Source organism: Montipora capricornis, chromosome 10 (genome assembly GCF_036669925.1).
Source record: "Montipora capricornis isolate CH-2021 chromosome 10, ASM3666992v2, whole genome shotgun sequence".
Classification (NCBI taxonomy): domain Eukaryota; kingdom Metazoa; phylum Cnidaria; class Anthozoa; order Scleractinia; family Acroporidae; genus Montipora; species Montipora capricornis.
Window position 1 is genome coordinate 60,084,293 of NC_090892.1, and position 7,080 is coordinate 60,091,372.

The following is a 7,080-nucleotide window of genomic DNA, read 5'->3' on the forward strand; positions in this document are numbered from 1 at the left end:
AGGCTTGAGTAAAAATGAGCTCAGGCAAGGAATTCCAAAGTTCTATTGTTCTAGGGTAAAAGGATAGCCTGTAAGATTCGGTGTTACATCTCATTTCCTTAGTTTTTACATGTCAACTCTTCCTAGTTGGTTTACATAGATATTCTCCTGGTTCTATAGCTACAAGGCCGTTTACAATCTCGTACAATAACAAGACGCGAGCAACAGCTCTTCTTTGCTCGAGCGCGTCCCAGCCAAGTGCTTCGATCATATGAGTTACACTATCTTGAGGATGATATCGTGACAAGACCGAACGTGCCGCACGCCTCTGGACCATCTCAAGTTTATATCGGCCATTGCTCTCAATACCACCTTAAGCTGAAAATTTCGTCTTTGTTTGTTCAGTGGATTAGGCGCCTTGTCGTTTCTCCAAGCAGCTGCATGGACCTCCTTTTTCTCCTGGTGGTGTTCTACTCTGCTTAGTCCTTCGGTTTATGATGTCCTGCTCCCCACTCCCCTTCCCCTGGCACCATCTTCTCTAGAGCTCTCCTCCAATTTCTATGGCGCTTTTCTGTCTGCCTGTGGCTCTTTTCCACGGCGTCGTTCCTCGTTTGTTGATAGGCCGTCGTGTCTCTTCATCATGTTTCGTCTGTTTCTTGCATTTTAGCCAAACCAGTCCATTGGTCTTTACTGTTACTGAGTGCCTTTAGCTTCCTCAGTGTGTTGACACGTTTTGAGCTTTATTGCGGCCTTACCACTTGGAGGCAGCTCTTATATCTTCTTGCTGAACCACCCAGTCGATCTCAACTGGATAATCACGCATGGAATCCTTTAACTGACCGTTTGATACGTTTTGGCTAACCTGTTAACCCTCCTTGTTTTTGTGGCTTAGCCCCTTAGTGTCCTTCTTTTTTGTTCTTTTCCTGTCCCTTGGCTCTAAGTATGCTTTCTCAGCTCCAATCTCTCATGTTTTCCTTCCCTGCATCCTTGGCACCCTCTCTTGTTTGTCGTCATATCTTGTTTGGCTTTAGCCCTGATGAAATTCTTTTTCTTCCTGGGATCTTTAGGTACTTGCACGTTGTTTGTAATTTTTTTCATCTGGCATGCCATGACGACTTCCGTTGTCATGGATAGGGCAGTTCGCTGCCGAATTACGTTTCATAGGACGCTCAGCTTTTTTTTGTTTTCTTTTTTTTTTTTTTTTTTTCAGCTTTTCATGGTCTCTTAGGCAACGGCGTTTTCTTTCTCGACCAGTTGTGATAAATGTGATGGATGATGAAGCGGGTGCTGAACCTGCATCGCTTCTTGCTGCCCGTGAGGCTGATGATGGCGTTAGAGTTCTTTCTCCTGAAACCCCCTTTGGGGAGACTCCTCGAGTTTCGGGTCCAATTTAACGTGCTTCTTTGATTGCTGACTGCATTGCGGAGGGTACGGTAATGGTGCAAGGACTAGAGTAATTTCACCATTTTGGAGGAATTTCACCATTAGTGACAATTTTCCGTTTTAGCAAGGCTACAATGTGAAAAGAACTGTCAACCCTCTTCCATTTACAAGAGCACAGGAGACAACAAGGGAGAAGGGGAAGGAGGGGTGGGGCATTCCTCCAGCCGAATGTCTTTCACTTTTTCTGAGAAACGAAAGTATTGTCTTGATGGTCTCCTCCGCGAAAACAATACGAATATGGTTACGTTGACACTTTGAGATCGTGTGTTAGACAAGGTCGAGAGTCTTAGTATTGAAGTGCATTTTGGGACTGTCAGTTTGGGGACGAGCCACTGGTTATGCAGTCGTTTAGTCTGCAAAGCAAAATGACTTTCGTATATTCTTGTACGATAACCCTTAACTTCGGGTTAAAACTTTATAAATCACCTTGATTTTAAGTAAAGGTCGGATGTACAACAATCACACTGAAGTTTCAATGGATCGAATCTTTTCGTTTTCCAGACAATTTTGCACCTTGTCGAGCGGAGCCATCGTTTTAAAATTGCGATTAAACAATATTCTGCATGGTGGTTTAGGAAGCTCAGCTCCTGGTATATCGCTTTCTTGCAACTTAAGTTGTCGCTCAGCGCACGGTATGACGAAAATACGTCCCCAAAACAGTCCCGCAATGCCTTTAAACAGGGCTCTCGATCCTGTCTCCCTGGCAACCTCAACGTGGCCAATAGAATAGATTCAGCCGCACCCTCTCAATCTTAAGTGGGCTCATTTGCTAGCTGCCTCAAGGAAAGACTCACTAAAAAGTGCAATATTCCGCTCAGTGTGCAGAAGTTTAAAAGAGGTGAGTGGGGATTCTTAATTTCCTCTTTCTCTTTTTCTTTTCTCTTTTCGATTCCGCGAATCATTAGGTAAAATTTATTTCTATTAGCACTTATTAATAATCGATGCATAAACCTTCTGATTCCTTGTGAATGTTGCTCTGTGATTTCAAACCTTTGTGTTTGATATCCAACAACATTTCTGTCATATGAAGATCACATTCCTGACTTAGGTGTACCAAACGACGTGGCAAGTGAAAAAATAACGATTCGCGGTCAAATGGATGACATTGAATTCAAGTAGTGATCGCGAAAAGGCTTTGCTACAAAGCTCAAGCATAAACTTGTGCATGAACGTTTCTCTCTCTGGAAGCTCCAAGTCAGCAACGCTTCACTGAGTTAGTGGACAATGATATAATTGAAGGAATTCACCAGCACCAGAAATTTGCATGGATTAGTTAAACGATTTGTAACTACCAGATAGAGTCCGATTGTCAGGCTGTGAAATTACAATGCAGTATTTTTTTTACTTCTTTACGCGGGTCAATGTTCGAGTTCTAGTTATCCGTGTTTGTATTGATTGTACTGACTCTATATTATAAAGGGCGGAATTGAAGTCATGTATACTACCGAAAAAAAAGACTTTTTACCTTCGTGCTTTTGGTTCCGTTTACAAACACTGTAGGAATTAAGCTTTATTCTTATGCAAAACATTTTTACTGTTTCGATGAAACAATCATGTGAAAAATTATTCAAAAACAGAGACTACACCACAGTGCATGCAAGAATGAGCACGTACAAGTTTAACAAAACCGGGCCAGTAATCGGTCTCTCCAAGGATCAATGGTCAATGGTCAATGGTCAATGGTCTCTGCAGGTCTTGACATTAGAAACTTCTATAGCATTCTAGAACGGTTCTATTTAGAAGAGCTAGGGATCGTTTGATATTTTAGAACTTTAGAGATTTTAGAGATTTTAGATCCCCCAAAAGACCTTACATATTCTAGAGCTTTAGAAATCTTAGACTCACAACATGGACCATGGATATTCTAGAACTGTAGAACGTTTAGAGATTTTAGAAGCCCCAAAGCCCCTCAGTCTTTTTAAAATAACTCTAAAATAGAAGATAGCTATAGATGACGTGATAATATCAAACGATCCCTTAGGGGCTTCTAAAATCTCTAAACGTTCTGCAGTTCCAGAATATTCATGGCCCATGTTGTGAGTCTAAGATTTCTAAAGCTCTACAATATGTAAGGTCTATTGGGGGTTCTAAAATCTCTAAAATCTCTAAAGTTCTAGAATATCAAACGATCCCTAGCTCTTCTAACTAGTCTCGTTCTTTCATTCAAATTTGAGCTTTCATGTTACGGTTCGGTTAATCACACTCTTTACGAGATACTGTGATGAATATAGCACTCGTTTACTGATTAAGCCTAAGCGCTCGTTTCAGTGATTAGGCCTAAGCACTCTTTTAAAATTTTAGCTTTCATTTTACGGTTCGGTTTACTACACTTTTTACCGACATGGTGTAAAGAATATAGCACTCGTTTACTGATTAAGCCTAAGCGCTCGTTTCTGTGATTAGGATTTTAGCTTTCATTTTACGGTTCGGTTAACTGCACTTTTTACCGACATCGTGTGAGGAATATAGCACTCATTTACTGATGAAGCCTAACTAGTCTCGTTCTTTCATTCAAATTTGAGCTTTCATATTACGGTTTGGTTAATCACACTCTTTTCGAGATACTGTGATGAATATAGCACTCGTTTACTGATTAAGGCTAAGCGCTCGTTTCAGTGATTAGGCCTAAGCAACGGGGGGGGGGAAAGACGGGGATGCTCATCGGAAATTTTGAATTTAACCCCTAAAGGAGACCATCTGGGCCTGGCTCAAGCTTTTTGTGACCCCTAAAGGAGACCAATCTGGGCGTGGCTTAAGCAAATTTTGGCCCCTAAAAACAAATTAAAAAGAAAATTTGACTTCTGTTTCTCTTCGCGTAATTCTGTGTTTCTTCCTGGAACCCTAAACGAGACCTTGTCGGCTTTAACTCTAAAATAGAAGGTAGCTATATATGAGTTCTATCTTCTAATGACAACATCTGCACTTTTCTCTGAAGATTTGTCTCGTTTATCATCATTGTCATGATAACACTTATTTGCGATTTCAACTTCACGAGATGTATGTCTCTTAATCAAAGGGATCAGCGTTGGCTAAACTTCAGAATACCCCGCCACTTATTTGCATTTCATTGAATAAGAATAAGCTCTATTGTATTAAGTCTCGTTCTTCAAAAGATGCCGCATAGTGGAAACAATAGTGGTTAGCTGTGGCGGGGTATTCTGAAGTTGCTCCCGTTTATAAATACATTAAAAGGGAGTTGGTCAGAAAACACTTCGTTGAAGCACTACACCACTTTTTACCCACATCGTGTCAGGAATATAGCACTTGTTTACTGATGAAGCCCAAGCGCTCGTTTCAGTGATTAGGCCAAGCACTTTAAGTGAGCTAAAACTTTCCGCCGTTTTCCCAAACGAATTACAAATGGACATGAAAACTTGACTAAAAAGTGAACGGAGGAATACTTGTATGGTTCGTTCTTTAAGCGTGTGCGTAATAATTATATCACAGGAGCAGCCGTGACCTTGCTGAGATTGAACAAATGTCGGCTAACACGAGCCGCTTAAAAACCCGTCATCTCCCCTTTAAGGTCTTTATTTAACACTGTACTCAGTATACAAACAACAAGCAATAGCACGAATGGCAACATTGAAGAGAACATTTTTTTGGCATCAGCATTTAGTGTGTAGTTTACTACCAGAAACCACAATAATATTTCACAACATTATGAGGATCAATATCAAACAAGAATTTAGTGGACTCGGTTGATTACAATTTCAATAAACACTTGGATTATGAGCGCTTTGGTCTATTTATGTTTCGTTGCGGTGCATGTCGAAATTCGTCATCCTTTTGTAATCCCGCACTATACTTTGATAAATTATGTTAAGGGAAACCCAAGAATCCCCATAACAAAGTTACACCTTAGGATTTTTAGAAGCCCCAAAGGGATCATTTTTATCTATAGATTTCTAGACTTCCGAGACATACCCTCGGTGTTTTTCAAATAACTCAAAGACTGTTCAGTTTTTGTTTTCAACAACGTACAAAACAAATTATTCAGGTTGCGAAAACGGGTCAATTTGAAGTGATCATTTGATTTTAGAACTTTAGAACTTTTAGCGATTTTAGAAGCCCCAAAGAGTTCGTTGTATATTCTAGAACTTTAGAGATTTTAGAACCCCCAAGAGACCTAACATATTCTAGAGCTTTAGAAATTTTAGACTCGCAACATGGACCATAGATATTCTAGAACTTTAGAACTTTTAGAGATTTTAGAAGCCCCAAAGGGATCATTTCATATTCTAGACCTTTAGAGACTTTAGACATTTTAGAACCCCTCAAAGACCTTACATATTCTAGAGCTTTAGAAATTTCCTCTGTGATTTCAAACCTTTGTGTTTGATATCCAACAACATTTCTGTCATATGAAGATCACATTCCTGACTTAGGTGTACCAAACGACGCGGCAAGTGAAAAAATAACGGTTCGCGGTCAAATGGATGACATTGAATTCAAGTAGTGATCGCGAAAAGGTTTTGCTACAAAACTCAAGCATAAACTTGTGCATGAACGTTTCTCTCTCTGGTAGCTCCAAGTCAGCAACGCTTCACTGAGTTAGTGGACAATGATATAATTGAAGGAATTCACCAGCACCAGAAATTTGCATGGATTAGTTAAACGATTTGTAACTACCAGATAGAGTCCGATTGTCAGGCTGTGAAATTACCATGCAGTATTTTTTTTACTTCTTTACGCGGGTCAATGTTCGAGTTCTAGTTATCCGTGTTTGTATTGATTGTACTGACTCTATATTATAAAGGGCGGAATTGAAGTCATGTATACTACCGAAAAAAAAGACTTTTTACCTTCGTGCTTTTGGTTCCGTTTACAAACACTGTAGGAATTAAGCTTTATTCTTATGCAAAACATTTTTACTGTTTCGATGAAACAATCATGTGAAAAATCATTTAAAAGCAGAGACTACACCACAGTGTAGAGGAGCTAGGGATCGTTGGATATTTTAAAACTTTAGAGATTTTAGAGATTTTAGATCCCCCAAAAGACCTTACATATTCTAGAACTTTAGAAATCTTAGACTCACAACATGGACCATGGATATTCTAGAACTGTAGAACGTTTAGAGATTTTAGAAGCCCCAAAGCCCCTCAGTCTTTTTAAAATAACTCTAAAATAGAAGATAGCTATAGATGACGTGATAATATCAAACGATCCCTTTGGGGCTTCTAAAATCTCTAAACGTTCTGCAGTTCTAGAATATTCATGGCCCATGTTGTGAGTCTAAGATTTCTATAGCTCTAGTACAATATGTAACGTCTTTTGGGGGTTCTAAAACCTCTAAAATCTCTAAAGTTCTAGAATATCAAACGATCCCTAGCTCTTCTAACTAGTCTCGTTCTTTCATTCAAATTTGAGCTTTCATGTTACGGTTCGGTTAATCACACTCTTTTCGAGATACTGTGATGAATATAGCACTCGTTTACTGATTGAGCCTAAGCGCTCGTTTCAGTGATTAGGCCTAAGCACTCTTTTAAAATTTTAGCTTTCATTTTACGGTTCGGTTAACTACACTTTTTACCGACATCGTGTAAAGAATATAGCACTCGTTTACTGATTAAGCCTAAGCGCTCGTTTCTGTGATTAGGATTTTAGCTTTCATTTTACAGTTCGATTAACTACACTTTTTACCGACATCGTGTG

General features: G+C 39.5%; 1 long non-coding RNA gene across 1 annotated transcript in view; it reads left to right on the plus strand.

The window, feature by feature from the left end:
• Window positions 1-2,171: 2,171 nt before the first annotated feature.
• The window catches only part of LOC138022071 (uncharacterized), a 9,684-nt gene continuing 4,775 nt past the window's right edge, over window positions 2,172-7,080 (plus strand). The window contains exon 1 of the long non-coding RNA XR_011126518.1: window positions 2,172-2,260. This is a non-coding gene — a long non-coding RNA (uncharacterized lncRNA). The remainder of the gene's footprint in view (window positions 2,261-7,080) is intronic.